This window comes from Cetorhinus maximus, chromosome 18, assembly GCF_964194155.1.
Source record: "Cetorhinus maximus chromosome 18, sCetMax3.hap1.1, whole genome shotgun sequence".
Taxonomy (NCBI): Eukaryota; Metazoa; Chordata; class Chondrichthyes; order Lamniformes; family Cetorhinidae; genus Cetorhinus; species Cetorhinus maximus.
The window spans coordinates 100907838-100929415 of NC_135896.1; positions in this window are offsets into that span (position 1 = coordinate 100907838).

The window sequence follows — 21578 nt, forward strand, 5'->3', positions numbered from 1 at the left end:
AACCTGCATCATTTTATTTCAGTTTCGTCACTTTAAATATCTTAAATGATCTTAGTGTTTGTTTTAAATGGCCAGTATTAATCGATCCATTCATTCGCTTTGACGGATTTATACATTGCCAATCTAAGCATATTTTTCTCGAAAACATTCTGAAATCACTCAGATGTTGCTCTGTAGTTTATTGAACTAAAAAGCTGAAGGTAGGGTGACTTTTAATGTTTAACCTACTTCGCAATTAGCATTAACATTGAGCAGTTCAGAAACAGAAAGTGTCATTGAGAATATTTGATTGCTAAACTGTTTCAGTGTATTGCAGTTTCTGTGCTAACTGTTATATTTTAGGGTTAGGTAAATTACTCGAAATACTACTTGCGCACAATATCAAATTTACGTCAATATTAGGAAAGATAGGCAGTGTGTATCTGCCGCCTGTGTGTATCTGTTCCTGTGTGTGTATCTGCCTCCTGTGTGTGTATCTGCCTCTGTGTATATGTTTCCTGTGTGTGTGTGTCTGCTCATGTGTTCATCTGCCCCTGTTTGTGTATTTGTGTATCTGCCCTGTGTGTGTGTTTGCCCCTGTGAGTATCTATTTCCTGTGTGTATATCTGCTCCTGTGTTCATCTGCCCTTGTTTGTGTGTGTATCTGCCCCTGTATTTGTGTACCGGCCCCATGTGTGTATTTGCGTATCTGTCCTTTGTATGTGTGTATCTGCTCTGTGTTGGTATCTGCCCCATGTTTGTATCTGCTCCTGTGTCTACCTGCACTGTGTTTGTGTGTCTGTATGCCCCTGTGTGCATCTGCCCCATGTATGTGTGTACCTGCCATGGGTGTGTTTGCTTGTATTTGCCCCTTGTATGTGTGTATTTGCCCATGTGTGTGTGTGTGTGTTTATCTGCTCCTGTGTGTGTATATCTGCCCTTGCGTATGTGCACCTGCCTCTGTATGTGTGTATATCTGCCACCGCATGTGTGTGTATCTACCCCTGCATGGATGTATGTGTGTATCTGTCCCAGTGTGTGCATCTGCCCGGGTGTGTGTGTGTGTGTTTATCTGCTCCTGTGTGTGTATCTGCCCCTGTATGTGTATGTGTATGTGTGTATCTGCCCTGTGTTGTGTGTGTGTATCTGCCCCTGTGTGTGTGTGTGTGTGTGTGCACGTACATCTACCCTGCATGGGTGTATCTGTGTACCTGTCCCTGTGTGCCTATTTGCCCCTGTGGTATATGCTGCTGTGTGTGTGCATGTTTATCTGCTCCCATGTGTGTGTATCTGCCCTGGTGTGTGTATCTGCCCCTGTGTGTGTGTGTGTGTATATATGTATGTATCTGCCCCTGTGTGCATGCCCCTGTGTGAGTGTTTATCTGCTCAGTTGTGTGTGTATCTGCCCCATGTGTATATCTGCCCTTGTGCATGTGTATGTGTGTATCTGCCCCTCTGTGTGTATCTGACCCTGTGTGTATATCTTCCCTTGTGTGTGTGTATCTGCCCCGTTTGTGTGTGAATATGTGTGTTTATCTGCCTCTGTATTTGTATCTGCTCCATGTTTGTATCCTGTGTCTATCTGCCCTGGGTGCATGTATATCTGCCCATGTGTGTGTCTGCCCTGCATATGTGAGTACCTGCCCTGTGTGTGTTTGTGTGTATTTGCCCCTTGTATGTGTGTGTCTGCCCGTGTGTGTGTGTATGTGTGCACCTGCCCCTGTATGTGTGTATATCTGCCACTGTGTTTGTGTGTGTGTATCTACCCCTGCATTGGTGTATGTGTGTATCTGTCCCAGTGTGTGTATCTGCCCCAGTGTGTGTGTGTGTTTATCTGCTCCTGTGTATGTATATCTGCCCTTGTGTGTGTGCATCTGCCCCTGTGTGTGTGTGTGTACCTGCCCCTGTATGTGTGTGTATGTGTGTATCTGCCCTGTGTTGTGTGTGTGTATCTGCCCCTGTGTGTGTATATCTGCCCCTGTCTGTGTGTATCTGCCCCTGTGTGTACCCACCCGGATGTGTGTACCTGCCCCTTTTTGTGTGTATCTGCCCATGTATGTCTGTGTGTCTGCCCCATGTGCGTATATTGACCCCTTTGCGTGTGTGTATCTGCCCCTGCATGTGTGCATCTGCCTCTATGCATGTGTATCTGCCCTTGTGTGTGTGTGTCTGTGCATCTGCCACTGTGTGTGTGTCTGCCCCTTTGTGTGTGTATCTGCCCCCTGTTTGTGCATATCTGCCCCTGTCTGTGTGTACCTGCCCCTTTGTGTATGTATTGGCCCCTATGTGTGTGTGTATCTGTCCCTGTGTGTGTATCTGCCCCTGTGTATGTGTATCTTCCTGTGTGTGTGTGTGTGCATCTGCCACTGTGTGTGTATCTGTATCTGTGTGTGTGTATCTGCCCCCTGTGGGTGCACATCTACCCCTGTGTGTGTGTTTCTGCCCCTGTGTGTGTGTCTGTGTCTGTGTGTGTATCTGCTTCTGTGTGTGTGTATATCTGCTGCTGTGTGTATCTTTGTGTGTGTGTGTGTATCTGCCCCTGTGTGTGTCTCTGCCCCTTGGTATGTGTATCTGCCTACTGTGTGTGTGTGTGTATCTGCCCCTGCGTGTGTATCTGCCCCTGTGTGTGTATCTGTCCCTCTGTTTGGATCTGCTTGTGTGTGTGTGTATCTGCCCCATGTGTATATCTGCCCCTGTGTGTGTGCATGTGTGTGTGTGTAACTGACCTTGTCTGTGGATCTGCCCCTGTGTGTGTTTGTGTATCTGCCCTTGTGTGTGTGCATGTGTGTAACTGTCCCTGTGTGCATATCTGCCTGTGTGTGTGTCTATCTGACCCTATGTGTGTTTGTGTATCTGCCCTTGTGTGTGTGCATGTGTGTAACTGTCCCTGTGTGTGTATCTGCCTGTGTGTGTATCTGCCCCCTATGTGTGCGTATGTGTGTGTGTATCTGCCCCTGTGTGTGTGTATCTGACTGTGTGTGTTTGTGTATCTGCCCCTGTGTGTGTGCATGTGTGTGTAACTGCCCTGTGTGTGTATCTGCCCCTGTGTGTGTTTGCGTGTCTGTACCTGCCCCTGTGTGTGTGTGTATCTGCCCCTGTGTGTGTTTGTGTGTGTGTCTGTACCTGCCCCTGTGTGTGTGTGTGTGTATCTGCCCCTGTGTGTGTGTGTGTGTATCTGGACCTGTGTGTGTTTGTGTGTACCTGCCCCTGTGTGTGTGTGTGTACCTGCCCCTGTGTGTGTGTGTATCTGTCCCTGTGTGTGTTTGTGTGTGTGTGTACCTGCCCCTGTGTGTGTGTGTGTGTGTGTATCTGCCCCTGTGTGTGTGTGTGTATCTGCCCCTGTGTGTGTGTGTGTGTGTATCTGCCCCTGTGTGTGTGTGTGTGTATATATCTGCCCCTGTGAGTGTGTGTGTATCTGCCCCTGTGTGTGTGTGTATCTGCCCCTGTGTGTGTGTGTGTATCTGTCCCTGTGTGTGTGTGTGTATCTGCCCCTGTGTGTGTGTGTATATCTGCCCCTGTGTGTGTGTGTGTGTATCTGCCCCTGTGTGTGTGTATATATCTGCCCCTGTGTGTGTGTGTGTATCTGCCCCTGTGTGTGTGAGTGTGTATCTGCCCCTGTGTGTGTGTGTGTGTGTATCTGCCTCTGTGTGTGTGTGTGTGTGTATCTGCCCCTGTGTGTGTGTGTGTGTGTATATCTGCCCCTGTGTGTGTGTGTGTATCTGCCCCTGTGTGTGTGAGTGTGTATCTGCCCCTGTGTGTGTGTGTGTATCTGCCCCTGTGTGTGTGAGTGTGTATCTGCCCCTGTGTGTGTGTGTGTGTATCTGCCCCTGTGTGTGTGTGTGTGTGTATCTGCCCCTGTGTGTGTGTGTGTGTATATCTGCCCCTGTGTGTGTGTGTGTATCTGCCCCTGTGTGTGTGAGTGTGTACCTGCCCCTGTGTGTGTGTGTGTGTGTATCTGCCCCTGTGTGTGTGTGTGTATCTGCCCCTGTGTGTGTGTGTGTGTGTATCTGCCCCTGTGTGTGTGTGTATCTGCCCCTGTGTGTGTGTGTGTGTGTGTATCTGCCCCTGTGTGTGTGTGTGTACCTGCCCCTGTGTGTGTGTATCTGCCCCTGTGTGTGTGTGTATCTGCCCCTGTGTGTGTGTGTGTGTGTGTATCTGCCCCTGTGTGTGTGAGTGTGTATCTGCCCCTGTGTGTGTGTGTGTGTGTGTATCTGCCCCTGTGTGTGTGAGTGTGTATCTGCCCCTGTGTGCGTGGATCTCCTGTGAGTCACTACAACCTGTAGAGCCGGAGCTCGGGAGCTCGGTTTGGGCAGCGCTGTTTGAAAGTGCGGATCTTTTCTTTCTTCTGACTCGCCGACCCAATAGGTTGAGCTAACGCTGAGGGCGTCGTGTGAATGAACTAGAAAACACTCGACAGGTCGTGAATAATCGTTTTAATGAGTGTGTAAAGCATGCGACGGGGTGCAGAGAGCTGTCGGGTTAAACAAACAACTTGTACCCTGATGTAATCCGATTGTTAAAGTGCAAAGTGGTGTCATTCCAGTTTTCCATTCGGTTGGTTCAAACCACAGATCCAACACGCGGGAGTCCAATTGTCCCAATTAAAGAAAAATAACAATATTTTCTTAACTTGAGTGTGATCTTGTTTAATGTTAGTCTGTGGTTTAGCCAAGCATCAAGTCAGACAAAAAGGTGATTTGTGATGGCACTACGGTCTTTAATCAAAGTCCAAGTTAATACATAATATATTTGCAATCCGCAGACGGCAAGAAATCAATATTTTATTGAAAAGAATTCGGATTTAGTGTGTTTTAGCAAAGCAGCGAATGAGGGCGATACAGCGCAGATCCGCCAGCATCACTTTGATTATCATATTTGATACTTTGTACGCAGAGTACATAGTGAGTTGGCTTCATAAGTATTCAAACTATTTAAAAAAAAAAGTGTTTGAACCGTGTGGATAGACACAGACACACACATTAAAACGTCCTTAAATTCTACATAATCACGTGTTTCCAAAATGTTGGCCCACGTGTGAAACTTTCTGAAAATTAGGAAGATTTTGTTCGGATGTACAGCTCCCATTGTACACGGTGAAGTAGCTCATTGTAATTTTGATACAATGGGATCGAAATAAATACTTAGTTTCAATTAATTACGACGACGTATTACCCAAACATAAGAAACCGATCGACGCATGGAAACAAATGCATTTACACAGGGTTTCTCGCCCTCTCGCGTGTTTATTGTTAAACTGGTTTGGTTAATTTTAAACTTCCAACTGCCCGTTTCGGGATTTTTAGAGCAAACTCTTAGGAAACTGCGCTCTGTGCGGTGAAAAGGGAAGCGTTTCTGAAGGATTTTACGATCTGCTAATAACTTAGTGTTAAAATAGATAATTGTTTTACGAATGCTTATGACAGCTAACACTACTGCTTAACGATGCAAACCTAGGTTTGAAGGAAATTTGGTTTATAGCCGCAAGATTAAAATATCAACACCATTGATTATTGCCACCATTTCCAAACTTCGGAACAATATCCTTCCTAAAGCAATCTACGTGCATTGATATTCTTCTATGTTCATTAATTGCTATTAATTATATTTATTTTGACATACATAATTCAGAAATAATACAAATATAAATCGCCTCGTAAACAGTTCAGAGAGAGTTACAGTAATTATACAGTGGAATGAAAAATCAGTCCAAGAAAACTGAAGATTTATGTGATGTAGACAATAAGTGTTATACAATTGGTTTGTTCCCATGTTTCCAAAGAAAGATCTGAGCAAACTAAAATAATTATAAGTGTTGATATTCCGGAATTGTTTCAGCTCATGTATCAACATTACAGGGAATTGTTATATACCTGCAGGAGCCAAATAACCCTAATAATCTTTAAAATAAGCCCCCAAATTGCTTTTTATTCTGGCTGTTTGTTTTCTCTGCTGTGTAAGTAAAATGCACTAACATATGTTTACGTCAATACAGCTGTGCTTTAAGAAACGTTTGTCTTGCTGAAGTGAAAACAGGTTACAGAAACAAAAACATTTACCACGTCAGACGCAGGCGGTGACAATTCTTAACACGTCAACAGTAACCCGCGAGTTTCAGAGGCAAAGGGATTATGGCAGTGTTGCTATCAGATATCCATTTGTCCAAATGTTGTGTAATTTAAAAGTCGATATCAAATATAAAGTTTGGAATTTGGTCCCATGCCTGTTTACAGCATTAGGACATGCCAGTGTTTCGATAACCGACTGCTGTACAAATGCACTTCTCATGTTACGATCAAACCCCCCTTTTGCTACAAAACCAAGTCATTATTCAAATTCGAATCATTTTGCAAATAACGCCTTATTTACGTGCAACTTTAATGATTTCACTTATTGTACGTGGATTAATAAAGCAGATATTTAATCACATGTTAATAAATTACCAGTAAAAAGAAACGAAGGATGACTTTACTTGCGTCCGATGGCCGTGTCTCGAGCCAGCCCCTTGAAAGGCGAGAGGCGGCAGCCAAACTCCGCCGCCACTTTGAACATTTCACTCGTTTGCTTTCTACCGCGGTCAGAGTGAACGGATTCTGTGAACCTGGGTTTAAGATAACATCTTCCTTGAGGCATTGTCCCTAACCAGAACGATACCGAATTCTTCAGCACCCCCAACATAAATAAATCTATCCTCACCCTCACACAGGCGCTCAGATGATAAGGTGCTCTCGCTGGAAGGGTTACTGCACGATGGAACCCACTGTCCGACCAGGTGTCATAGAAACCAATTTTAGACAGCAAGAAATATTGTCCACAGGAAAGGTGAACGTGATGAATGAAATTCTGGTCACAGTGCACGAAGACAATCCGCGGCATAAAGTGCTCTTTTGTACAATAAAAGCATAGGTTCGGCGCCGTTACAGGTTGTGGACGGTAAATAGCACCGTCTCTGCCGGAGTAGGGATTGCCATTGTTAAACACGCTAAAGCCATTGTGTGTAAAGTAAAGGCGAAAGGGCAAAGGCATTCTTGAGATTGAATTTCTTTAAGTATTCCCTCTTGAAACAGTTCACTAGTTTTCGGAAAGTACTGTATTAAAAGGAAACATTCTAAAATTCACAAAAGCAGATGCGGAGGGGCTGCTGCCTTCTTGGACACATCGCGCATTGTTTCACCTTAAGCAAAATTACAATATTGGAGAAAAAAAACATTTTTTCCCAGATTATGCTGGTGATTAGGTGTCTTGGCGCCTTCCATATTTTGGAACTCATTGTATAATATCAAGCATTATCCTTAGCAGAGCATATGACTGAATGTAGCCCTCGAAAAACTATACTGACGTGATCAAAAAACGTGTTTACCGTACAATTGTACAATTTGAAATCGTCTATTGTATGCGTTTACACCATAAATATATAGATCCATGCCATTTTTGCACATGTTTTTTCCTCAGGAAGTAATAGATATTTGTTTTATGTTTCAGTTTTATTTATTATGTATTTCAGATCTTTTATGATAATCTATTTCAAACTCTGTAACCGTAATCGAGTTATCTTCAAAGCCTGGTTACAGCTTTGTGTAACAGTTGAACTAACACATTTTGTATTAACTGTACTTTATCTGGGATTTAATAGAACAACAAATTTCCTGATAAAATATGCAACGCATCACCATTTAAATTTGCTGAAATTAATCTTGCATTGTTTAGACGTTTCATCAGTATATCCAGATTGTTTTTGTTGCTTCATTTAAAACAAGTGAAATGTAGCAATATAAATCAATGTAACTGATAAGTCACTGAATATTGTATAAAGATTAAATAACGTGATAATCTTATAAATATTACATTTATTATCGATGATTGTAATGATTTAATTCTCTTTCGAGGTACCATGGTTTCTGTTGAAATGTGGGTAATCAGTACCACGCACACTTTTCGTTGGTACTTTCGTTTAACGCGTGCATGTTGTACAGACTTTAGATTTCACGTAGATATTACCGTTACCCTTTGCATCATTCTGCTTTCTGTAAAGTGATGGGGATCATTTATATTTTTCTCCGCTACGTTAAAAACACAAGCTTACAGATATAATGAAGCTTTTTTGGTATAAATTATGTCACAGTGTGCTCTTTGATCGCATATTTTTTAAAATTACGTGTCACGCTAGCGAGATAATAATTCCTTATCATTTCTCCGTTGTTATTAAAACTAAACAAAGATTCGGCTGAATGAGATCTTTATCATTTTGGTATATCTAGGCTAACATAAATAAACGTATCAATCCATGTAATCTTTTCATATAGAAACATCAGCATACTAATACTCGAGAACATGTCATTCAGCAGCGGTTAGATTTATAATTTTGCTGATTGTAACGCAGTTTTCGATGTTTGCTTTGAAATTAATTTGTACATCATAGCTCTAAATGAATGAACGAGTATACATTTTGGGTCTTTCACTTGGCTTGACATGATGGACGCTTTCCAGAACTCTAACCGTTAACTTTCCCTTTCATACAACACACCCAATAAATTATAAAATATGTCACACTGGCTGAAAACATTTTCATTCATCACACTCAACCAGTAAGCAATGCTTTCAAAGGATATATTTAATCTGATTCTTCAAACATGAACGTGCAAGCACATTTATTTATTTTGTGTGTTTGTGAAAATTGCAGAGTTAGCTTTGAAAAACCAAACAATATCTGCGCGCGTTTGAAAAAAGAATGGCAAGACGAAGACATCATTAATGTTTTAATTTAAATAAACAAACCCAACCTTTCGTACAATCTACAACGTGTGCAAATTTTACAATCGGTAAATATCAGTGTTTTCAATCTTCACTGTTTTTTGAATACCAAAATATATTTTTAAGCTATGAGGATTTCTCTTAAAGAATAAACAGAGCATCACATACATTTACGATCAGCCGTTGGCGTTAACACAGTTAAGGAAATAAAACAATAACAAACTGATATCAGAACCTCATTATTTGCCACGTTGCTAACAAGTAGCTGGATAAACATAAGGTCCATTGTGTATGACAGATATGATAGTATATGATGCATGTTTATTGTAGAAGTTGAATCCACTTGTCTTTTATTTTCTTAAGTCATTTTCAGGTAACAAAGTTAAATTCGACCAACATAATACGATGGGCCTTACCATTTGGAAATGATTTAATCAAATGTATGAAAGCTCGATCTAACTGCATCATCAAGCCAAAATTGAAAATAAAAGACGATCCTATGGTGGCTTTTTAAAAACAAAAGTTTCCTTGATAAAATTAAATAACACTTTTAAATTTGATGTAATTTAGAAACTCTTATTCTGTGCACTGAGTGTTGGGATGATTTAGAGTAGTTTACCTCTTTCACCTCTGCATTCTGGGTCTAATAAAGCCCAGATAGATGGGATGAATCATCCCCACAATTTGATGCTTCTTAAGGGCTGTAACTGAAACAACTTTGTGCTGCATTAACCCAGTTTTCATTGGATATGAGCCTACAGCAAAAAAAAAACTGCCTGTAATTTGGCACCAATTGCAGCTGATTGGGTAGTCTCACTCAGATTGGCCACATGGCTGACTTTATGTGTAGTAAATGGAAATATCAGGGCATGATCTTTTAGTTGGGGCAAGAAATGCTTGAAATAACACACAGAACACACAACACTGCCTATTCCTCCAGCAAATTTAAGATATCCACCAATGTGCTTGTCATGTTTCTTGATTTAAAAGATTCAGTAGTTTTAAGGTTAATACATAAAGGGAAATTAGTAAATAGCTAGTGATACAAATATAAGATAATTACCAGATAAATTGACATTTTCTTATTTAATATTCTTGTTTATTTTTAAACGTGTTTATTAGCTCCAGAATGCTCTCTATGTATGACCAAAACTGAAATAGTAAATATAATTTGAATTGTTTTTATTTAAATGACAATAAAAAGCTGTTTTAAATATGTTAATAAAATTACATATTTTCTTATTTAACATTCTTGTTTATTATTAAATGTATTTATCTGCTCCAGAGTGCTCTCCATGTATTACCAAAACGGAAGTAGTAAATATAATTTGATTTTTTTTAATTTAAATGACAATAAAAAGCTGTTTTTATTATGCTGATAAAATAAAATTACATATTTTCTGTACACTAGAAAGAAACTATTGCTAACTTTAGCTATGTGCTTTCTAATGCATTCTATAGTAAAATAGCTTGGAAGTACTCATTTTCTTCTAATACTAACCAGTTCCAGATTTGTATTTTGACTTTTGATAGCAACAAAATAATTTTTCACATTGTAAAAATATGTTAAAACATGATTATCAAAATGATCTTTCTTGATGCAATAAAAAAGGTATATTTCAAAACCACACAATATTAACTTCATTAATGTGAAATATTATACATTCACTCCTGTACATATAAGTACCTAAAGCAGGGCCAACAATTATCATTAAGAAGTAATTGAAATATCTGCTGAAGGCATGGTATGCAATTTATATACTAGTGTGCTGTTAGGTGAATGTATAAAGGTATGAAAATTAAGGCCGGGAAAATAATCAGCTGGACATTTAGTTTTCCTATGGTTAGTTTCATTTTGATCAAGTTATATGTTTGGTTATTTTACTGAACTACTTGATTGCTTGGCCACCAAGCAACCACCAATTCCTCAACAGAATTACTTATTATAAAAAGCCAATATCAGTTTCAAAAGCAACATTACATGTGCTAATTCGGGGACTGTACACTCTAGTGTCTGCTAATTACTTATGCAAGAATGTGCAGACATCACTGAAGAATAGAGGACATAGAGTTGGTTAAAACTAACAATTACCTCATGGTTAATTAACAATTTGTTCCCTTTTTCTAGCACCATGCCTTTGCATTCAAACAGTAAAACAATACCCTGGATCTGTATTTACTAAAAATTATGCATTCACATTCTCCTTGATTTGTGAATAAAGTGTGAGATCTCACAGCCTAAGCTTTTAATGTGATTTATTAACATTTAGTTAGAGTGTGATTAATTAAGAACATGTGCACATTTAAGACTATGTATATGCACAAAAAATGCATTTACTACACAAACAAATTAAATTTGTCCATTCAGACATTGCAATATTGGAATATCTGAAATGACTAACTTTATGCCCAGTTATCTCTTATCAGTTGTATTGTAAATGCTTCCGCTACTGGTGAGTAAATGCAAACAAACCATTTACATTGCCACATTGAGGGGAATATTAGTAAATTAAGTCCATTTGTATCAACTTGCATGCATTAAAAAATCAGAAAGTGGCAACTTGTGCTTTTTATGGGCCAGATTACATTGTTGCTCTCATTGTCAATTTACATTGAAGTTATTCTGGCACAAACCAGTCCGGAAAGCATCCACTGAGGTCAGTTTTCTAGGCAGGGAAGGGATGCATTTTTCCTGCGCATTTGTTCATTGTTTCAGCACACTACATGTCAACAATTTACGCTTTAATATGGTTTCTTTAACATAATAAAATACCCAAAGGCGCTTCATCATCCTAGCAGATAGGAACTGCAGACTATGTCTTTTTAAACTTTCACCAATTCCATTCTAAACCAACCAGGAAGTAATGCATAAGGATAATCCAGAAGTAGCACTCTTTCTTAAATTCCTCCCCCTTTCTGAAGAGCCATTTGCTTGAGTCTTCAGAGGAAAATACCCTCTTAATAAGAATATGCTCCTCTGGAAGAATTTAGTTGCAACCGAAACTCACTGGCATATGGAATTGAATTTTGGTTCCAATACTATTATGGCACAATATCTTTCTGCTTTAATCTATTGAGTTTTGGAGAAATGAGTTCTTATAAAAGTTGTCCATGTCATTTCTGCAAGTTTCTATGGCAAGTTTAAAACATTATACTTGATTTATACTAAGTGTCCAGTAACTGGGTATAATTTATATGTAATTGTTTGAATAACTAAGTTGCAGTTATCCTGATGGCCAAAAAACATTGAGCTTGATGCTCTAAAGTCTTTTAATGTCACAGAAATTAATCATATTTAAATTAAATCTGGAAGAGAATTCAAATGAGCAACAGTGTTTGGAATGTTTACATTTCTGATAAGACTTTATTAATTGCTTATTATCCTATGATTATTGTTTGGGATAATTATTGCATGTGAAAAATATATCAAGTAAAACTTTTTCTTTAGCACTTCATCTCTGCTAAGTAACAGTGAATGAGCCCATGTTTATTTTTATCAACACTGTTAGCTTTATCTTTTATGAAAATAAATGTTTGCAGTTGACACAATACTGCCTCTGTTTTAATACATGTTTTTTTTTAGTTTGTGAGGAAGATGGTGCAGTGACACTGTGATGAAACTCTAGGAGCTTATAAACAGTTGGATTGTACTTTTGATTTGTAGCAAAAGTTACAGTTAATGGAAATGGAGACATTGATTTTCTGAAGCTACTTTTCCTGCTTATTATGTATGGTATAGAGTATGGTATAAACCCCTTTAGTATTGCTGAGAAAAGAGACATGTCTAAGCTTTTTGTCTTGCACTCATCTGGACACTTCACAAGAATACCAATATAAGGGGAAAACAACAATTTATACTGTATGTGAAGAGAGTGCCGATGGGTTGGCAAGTGGCGTTGCCATGGAGAATACACCAGTGATGGGACTGACAGTCAACTGCCAAGCTGCCTGGACAATGTTGGTAGTTGATTGTCAGTCACCATCACTGGTGCATTCTCCATGGCAATGCCACTTGCCAACCCATCGGCGCTCTCTTCACATAAAGTATAAATTGTTGTTTTCCCCTTATATTGATATTCTTGTGAAGTGTCCAGGCGAGTGCAAGACGAAAAGCTTAGACATTTCTCTTTTTTCAGCAATACTCATTTTCTGTGCTACCAAATGCCTATTAGAAAACCCTTTATGGTAGAAACTACAATATAGATTTAAATAAATTGTTAGCCTTAGGAAAATTAGAGATACACAATCCAATGAATGGTTGCAATAACATTGAACATAGAGTAAACTAGTTTATCTCCCATCCATCATTCACCGCTTCAGAGAATCAGAGTTGGAAAGTACAGTTATTGAAGGTGGTAAAAGTTATGAATGAGATAGCTTTCAATAGTAGGAGAGAAACATGGGAAATTTATATGAAAACATAAAAAAGCATAACACAAGAAGCTAGAAAAGAAATAAGAAGGTAAATATCTTAACCTATCTCAATTGGGGATGAGTGGAAGGTACCCAAAGGTAGCTGTGATTACACATGCAGAAGTGAGCCCAACTGAAAGATAAAATAAAAGAGGGAAATGGCTAAGGGCCAAAACTGAATGGCAGCTAAAGAAGAACAAATTCACTACACAAGTAAGCATTTGGAGAGAAACACTAGCATTGAAATGGGTTAATATATGAATAACTGTCATGTTTTAAGGAGAATTATTAATTTTTCATGGATTTGTTATCCTAAATGATAGTTATGGTAGGTGGAGCCACTTAAAATGGAATGATTGGTTGAAATTGCAGCCTTTCAAGTAGATGCTTTTCTGTAGGGCCTTTGCTGCTCTATATTTTAAATAAATCTCAGTAAGCTTATTTGAGCTAATGAGAAAAGTGTCACATTTAATTTTTTCTCTGTTACAGATTTAATGTGCCACCTCACAGAGTTAATGTGTGATGTATAATATGCAAGGCTTTTAATTATATTGACAATCTGCAACATATTACTTCCCAATACATTTTCTATAGCTCACAGTAATTTCAGCTTCTCTGCAATTTGCAATATTTTCAGAATTAGTCACAGTATTTTTGGGAGCACCTCAATCTCTGGAAGAGAAAAAATATGGAAATTGCACAAAGAGAGAGCAAAAGTATTAAAATCAAAGCATGTGAACTCACATGCACCAGCTTTGGAAAACCAGCTATATATATATCTCATTCAGAAAAACTAGAATAGACTCATGCTCTGCAGTATAACCCCTGTCATCAAAAATGTACTTCTAATGTCCTCTTGTTAAAAATATAGTGGTACAGTCTGGTACACTGTCAATTTTTTGTGATGAGGCATTGCTGGCATATAACATTCTTTAATCACATGACAAAGATAAGAGTACTATCGGGCAAAGTGGCATTCTCAGGAGGTGAAAATATGGAGCAAATGCTGAACTGAATGTTAAATACTATTGCTGGGAATATATAGAAAGCTAAATATTAGAGTGCACTAGGTGGGAAAAACTGAGCTCTGTAGCTGCTCACCTTATTATTGGTTGAGCACTTCAATGTGGGACTTGCAATGCTGGTAAAAGAGTCAACAGAAACTGTTATAGTGCTTATAATCAAGTGTGGGCATCTGTCAGAAGTAGAATCCTAAGGAGGTGGCAGAGTTACTGATTGAAAAAGTAAAATTCTGGGAGATATTTGAAGCAGCTAAGCTGAGAAGAGAGAGCATTGATTACAGATGAACAGGATGATGAAGCAGCCAGAAAGTAAGGCATATGAGAAAACTAGGAACATAGGAAATGAGACCTGATGGAAATGGCATAGGGTGGAATTAACTGCATAGCAGATACAAAACACATGGAAGGGCTGAGACGATTTGGAGAAGTACACAGTTTCACAAAGACAGTTTAGATCAATGGGCTAGAATTCGCTTAGGATTTTGTTGGGGATTGTGTTTAATATGTTGCCAAATAGGTTGAATCTAGCAAATGAGGGTCTTTCAGATGTGTGGTATGTATGGTATGGTATGGTATGTGTGGTATGACCAACTTGTAGAAAATTTTGTTGGTGTCTATGCTTCATTGGAAATGTGGTGCATAATATATATTGGAAGTTGTTATGATGTGATACAGCAGGAGGTGGAGCAAGTAACTAGAGTACTTAGAAAGGACAGTTTATTAAGGAGGAGCAGCAGATGAACTATGGTAGGATGAAAGGAAGGGGAAGTCATCATCAGTTGGCTAAAATGTTGGAAAGGAACAGCAAACCTTGGGGAATAAATCTCTGCCAGTGAAGATATGAGCATTAATCTGAGACTGGAAATGCTGTAGTGGTTACGGTTGGTGAAAAGAATTGCTGCTGAATTTAACAGTTTTATGGAAAATAAGGGATGTTGGTTAATTTCCTCTGTGTATCATTGTTGACAATGCTTTCATGAGGTTACTCTAACTTTGGCAACACGTTTCCCATTTGATGCAGCTGTTTAACAATTGTTATGATCCTAGACCAGACTCCCAACTTTTTGGTAGGATCCAGCTAGGGATCAATAATGTTTTAAGTAGACCAAGTTTGAGATTCAAGACACTTGTTAAGAGAATAAAACCACAAAATTCCACAGGTTTTGAGCAAACAAAAATAAACTTTACTTTACAAGGTCAGAATATATAACAATTTAGAATACCTGCCTTGTACTCCTAACATTCCAGGCTATTATGAGGTAGATGTGAATTAACAGGTAAACTGTGGCCAAACACACCACACTGCATAATAAATGGCAGATGCAACCAATTCAGAATCTATGGGTTTCTCAACAACTCACCCAGATGTCTATAACACCATGAACCAACTAATCTCACTGAAACTCTATCTCTCTCATGAGGGATTCCAGTCTTCACCTTCAAAGATCCCCCTTGGAATTCTCTCCAAAGGTTGTTCCAAATTGTTCAGCCTCAACGATGGCCCACCTCACAGGGTTTCAATCTTGTATCCTGAGACCCCATTTCCCTAGATTTTGAGCCTGCACTCAAGCATGAGCTCACAAGCACAGCTTCAACTCTTTGGCTGCATCGAGCAGAACACTACTGCAATGGTTGAAATGACATAGGGAAAAATGTCATCAGGAAAGTGTTAGAAGCTATTATTAAAGATGTTATAGCAGGGCACTTAACGAAATTCAAGGCAATCAGGCAGAGTCAACATGGTTTTGTAAAAGGGAAATCATGTTTAAACAATTTATTGGAGTTCTTTGAAGGAGTCACATGGATAAAAGGGAACCAGTGGATATACTGTACTTAGATTTCCAGAAGACATTTGACAAAGCACCACATCAAAGGTTATTGCAGAAAGTAAAAGCTCATGGTGTAAGAGACCATGGATAGGAGATTGGCTGGCTAACAGGAAGCAGAGAGTTGGCATACATGGGTCTTTTTCTGGTTGACAGGATATGGTGGTGGTGTGCCACAAGAATTAATGCTGGGGCCTCAACTTTTTAAAATTTATATTAATGACTTGGATGAAGGGACCGAAGGAATGGTTGCTAAATTTGTTGATGACACAACGATAGGTGGAAAAGTAAATTGTGAAGAGGACGTAAGGAGGCTACAAAGTGACATAGACAGGTTAAGTGAGTGGGCGAAGATCTCTGGCAAATGGAGTATAATGTGGGCAAATGTGAACTCGTTCATTTTGGCAGGATGAATGAAAAAGAAGCTTATTATCTAAATGGTGAGAGATTGCAGAACTCTGAGATTCAGAGGGATCTGGGTGTCCTAGTTCATGAATCACAAAAGGTTAGAATGCAGGTACACCAGGTGGTTAGGAAAGCTACTAGGATGATATCATTTATTCTGAGGAGAATTGATTACAAAAGTAGGGAGGTTATGCTTCAGTTGTACAGGGCGTTTGTGAGACAACACATCTGAAGCATTGTGCACAGTACTAATCTCCTTATCTAAGGAAAAATGTAATTGTGTTAGAAGCAGTTCCGAGAAGGTTTACTAGATTAATACCAAGAATGGGCGGGTTGTCTTATGAGAAAAAGCTGGACAGGTTAGGCTTGTATCCACTGGAATTTAGAAGAGTAAGAGGTGACTTATTTGAAACCTTTAAGACCCTGAGGGGTTTTGACAGGGTGGATGTGAAGAGGATGTTTTCTCTTGTGGGGGAATCTAGAACTAGGGTCACTGTTATAAAAATAAGGGGTCGCTCATTTAAGACTGAGATGAGGAGAAATTTTTTTCTTTCAGAGGGTTATGAGTCTTTGGAACTCTCTTCCTCAAAAGGTGGTTGAAGCAGAGTCTTTGAATATTTTTAAGGCAGAGCTAGATAGATTCTTGATGAACAAGTGGGTGAAAGGTTATCGGGGGTAGTCCGGAATGTGGGGTTGAGGTCACAATCAGATCAGCCATGATCTTATTGAATGGCGGAGCAGGCTCGAGGGGCCGAGTGGCCTACACTTGTTCCTAATATGTATGTCTGACACCTTCACTGGCTGGTTCCCCAGTTTAGAGATAGTATTGCAGAGGCCAAAATTTTAGTGATAGCCGGTAGCAACTGATGACTCGCATGTTGGAAAAAGCAGTTACTGTTGATTGTGTGATTCTATAGAAGAGCACAATATTTTCAATGTAAATTCATTTTTCCTTCAGATTCCCCATGAGAAGCTTTTAAAACATCTCCTACCTGTTATTTTTTTTTCTTTAAGCTACTAGCCCAGCTGCTATGGAACCCTGACATTTCAAATAAGGAATAAAGAGAAGCTGTTTGTACTGCACATATTGATACCATCCTTCATAATTCCAAAGTTCATGAAAATAACATCTTTACTGAGAATATAAGGGCACCGTGAGGGAAGACACACAAAGCTAGTCTCTAGTTCATAAGTCAACATATTTCATATTTAAAATTAATATCAAAATCTAAAATTTACAATTATCTAAAGAGTGATATGAACTAAATATATAATGAAGGTCTATGGGATTATAGCTCTTGTAAAGCTCACCATAACTTACAGATGACTTTGTTAAGAATGAGCCTTCAGGTTCACTCGCTCATAGGATAAAAATAAACCCTATAACCCTTCTTCATTATCCTTAAGTTAGCTACCTAAAATTAAGATATGATATAATTGACAGCTTTGAATCAACATTTTGAAACAAGATATATGCTGTTTTTTAAGGTCAGTTTAGGAACTTGCTTACTCACAACTGCAATTAATTGTGGCCTGACTTATATTAAACTTCCTTTGGAGCTGATTAATTCATTGCATGTGTTTACTTAGACATAAGCACCAATATATCTATTATTTACAACATGCATTTTGACAGTATCCTCAATGGAGAAAAGTATTCTGAGCTGCTTAAGTTGGGAGGCTTAATAAAAAAATGACGCTGGATCACAGAAGGAGATGTAAGGGGTGACCAGAAGCTTTATCCAAGAGTACAGTTTTAAGGGTCTTAAAAGGAGGAGACGATGATTGAAGTGCAAGGGGTGTCGGAAGTGAATTCCAGGGCATGGAATCTAGATGACTGAAGAACAGCAGCTGAAGGGAGACAAGATGCACAAGAAACTAGAGTCAGGGGAATGGAGCTTTCAGATAAGAAGCTGGAGGAGGCTCCAGAAATAGGCACGACCATGAAGGGAGTTGAAACAAGAATGAGAATTTTATACTTGAGCTGAGTAGAACTTGGTGCAGGTTAGGAAATGGGCTGTGGAGTTTTGGATGGGTTTAAAGCTGAGAAGTTAGTGTATGGGAAACTAGCTGGGTGAGCATTGGAATAGTTGAGTCAGAAAATGACAAAGGTATGAGTGAGCAGATCAGTTGCGTTGGAGGCAGAGGCAGGCAATACCATAGAGGTGACTGTACATAGATGTTGGAGAGGATCATGGGGTAAGAACTCGCCTTTGGATTGAATAGGCACTGAGGTTGCAAACAGTCTGCTTCAGCCTGAAACAATGGCTGTGGAGCAGATTCAAATCAGTGGTGCTGGAATGGAATTCATGATGCAAGCTGGAAGAGAAAGCATTGGACTTCCTCATGTTTACCTGTTGTGAGTGTAGAAGTGGAAGTTGGTCCCATGTCACCATGTTAAATTTTCTAACGCAGAATTAGCAAAGTATCATGCCCATTCGATCACCAGCTTTATGCCAATTATTTTTTTGGCTGCTATAACATGAATTTATGAAGTAATTTGTAACAAATCTGTCTTTACAAACAATTGTAATTGAACATACAGTTGATTGCAATGACTGCCTCCCCTAAATAACTCTTTCCCCATCTCTGCAGGCACCTCATCCCCATTTAGTTTATTATAATTTTGGTGAAGTCAAGTCTCACAATTTTTTTCAGAACTGACCTGTGTGATTCATTTAAGAGCAACGATTACTGAGTAAAAATAAATAAATGGAGTTTCATATGAGTAATTAGGCTTGCAAGCCATTTTAGTCTTGCTGAGCATGTTACCCCTAAAAAATCCCTAATGTTAACCATAATACAAAACTCAAGCCCCCAAAATCTTGTGAAGAACTAGTGTCACTTTATTTTCAATTTTTTCTTGTCAGTTTTCTTCTCTACTGCTCCACTATTGAATACACTCACGCTTTGTTGGAGTATCATCACGTCCTTGTTTTAGCCCCCAAAGTGGTTTTGGTTCACGTGTGAACCTCATAGTGGTTTCAGCAGGTTATTTGGTCACATGAAGCATCAGCTAATGGGGAGTTAGGGGCAAGTGGCTGTTGGCTGACCTTATTTCATTTTTGTTACTTTATCCCAATTAATTGAAGGTCCTGCAACTTGTCTTTTACTCAAGAAGCAACACCAAATATTTTTCATTGCTCAGTGGAAAAAGAAAAAGAAAGTTGCAAAGTGTGAAAATCCTTCAATTTGCTGTCATATTTGAACACATTTCTTTGCCTCTGTATAATTTTGAACCAGTTCAGCCATTCCATCTTTTCTCTGTGCAGGGCAAGGGCCTCAAGTTACAAGTGCGTACAGTAAAGTCCCGCCATTCGTGTCTTCATCATTCACAAATACGCTTATCTGCGCAAAACATTATGGGCAATAATTTTCCATTCGGCGTGCGGGCGTGTGCCCGACATCATCGCGAAGTCGTGTGATATTTCGTTCAGAGGGTGTGCAGCCGACTCTGGCGCACACCTGCCGATAAAGACCATTAACTAGGTAATTAACCTTAATTTCACGCTGCCCGTCCAAGCTAACGGTTGGCGGGCAGGTGAAAAGACCAGGCGGCCTTTACGTTTTTTAGGAAACCTCATCCACGAGCGGGAAGAGGTTTCCTGAAGCTTTCACAAATTAGATAAAAAGTTTCTTTGAAAAATAATAACATGTCCCATCGCATGTGACACATTCACGTGGGGGGACATGTTTGATTAAATTTTTAATGATTTCATTTATTCTTTTGAAAAACACTTCAATTTCACTGAGGAAACTCTGTGCCTCAGATAGATTGAAGCTCTCTTTCACCCGCATGCATGAACTGCGTGCTAGACCCGACTCTCCCTCCTCCCCCCGCCCGCACAGGTAGCGCTCAGCGCTACCGCTCGTGATCCACGCTGGGCGGGCCTTAATTGGCCTGCCCGCATGAAATTGCAGAGCAGAGCCAATCATGGGTGGCAGTCGGCCCTGCGACCACCCCTGCCCACTCCTGGTGAGCCCGCCCGACCAATGTAAAATCCTGGCCTATGTACACTATTTCGCTGATTGCAGATCCAATGTTTACAGGTTTCCAGAGGTTTCCAGAGAAAAAGTCTAGAAGAAAAGTTGGAGAAACTGTCACAAAATAAAAAAAAGCATCTAAATGAATATTAACAAACTCAGTCTGGAAGGTGACCATGATGTATTTCCCAGACTAGGAGGTGCGCACTGTGCATGTGACATCTGCCATATTGCTTACTGCAGTTTTTTTACATGGATGCCCATACTTGTTACAATCTCATTTCTGTCTACAGTATAGTATCTGGGAAATCTTCAAGTTCCCATTGTTGAACATGGAGTTTATCTGAACCAAATATTAAACATCCTGGAAAAGTGATGATGCTTGCTAGAAAAGTGGCAATATTAGATAGACTGAAATACAATGCCAGTGTTACCATGTTGGCCAAGGAATGCAGTGTTAATTAATCTACAGTTAGGTGCATTAGACAGTCTGAAGATAAAATAAAGGCCAGTATTGGTGTTTCTGGTAGTCATGCTGCCAGGTTAACACTTGTAAGGAGAGGAGATCCACACTTGGAGCAAATGGAGAAGTTACTTAATGTGTGGGTAGAGCATCAGCATCAAAAAAGATCCTAGTTAATGTCCCATTGTGGACATTATGCACTTAATGTCTTAATGCACTTTAAATGTATCAGCACAAAGAAAGTAGCAAAGGAGGTAGAGCTGGTGCTACCTAAACCTCCGCCAACTTCACCTCCAAGCTGGAGAAGTTTATAATAAGAGTAAGTCTGACTAATATTTCTTATTTTGTTAAGCAGCGGAACATTCTTATGTTTATGAAAACCATTCGTCTGAACTTTATGTGGCCCCTGGTGGGAATGTTTCCCCTGGGGAGGGTATGTAGAATGGGTTGGTCATCCACCCCACCACCTTCCTGTCCACCCCCGTAATACAGGGATGGGCCCTGAAATCAGTAGCCCGCCAGCCATATTTAAGTGAATAATTAAGAGTCAATTCTGCTTGTTACCAAGCCAATTAACTCTGATAATACACGGCCCACACCATAAAACATTTGGCACGGGCAGCAGGACAGAAGCAGAAGTCTGTTTTTAAACTTTAATGTTTAAAGGGCTGGAAGGGGGTTTGTGGAGCTTGCTCCTCAGGGGCTGTCCCTGGCTGATTGTGGGGCAGCCCCCTTAGG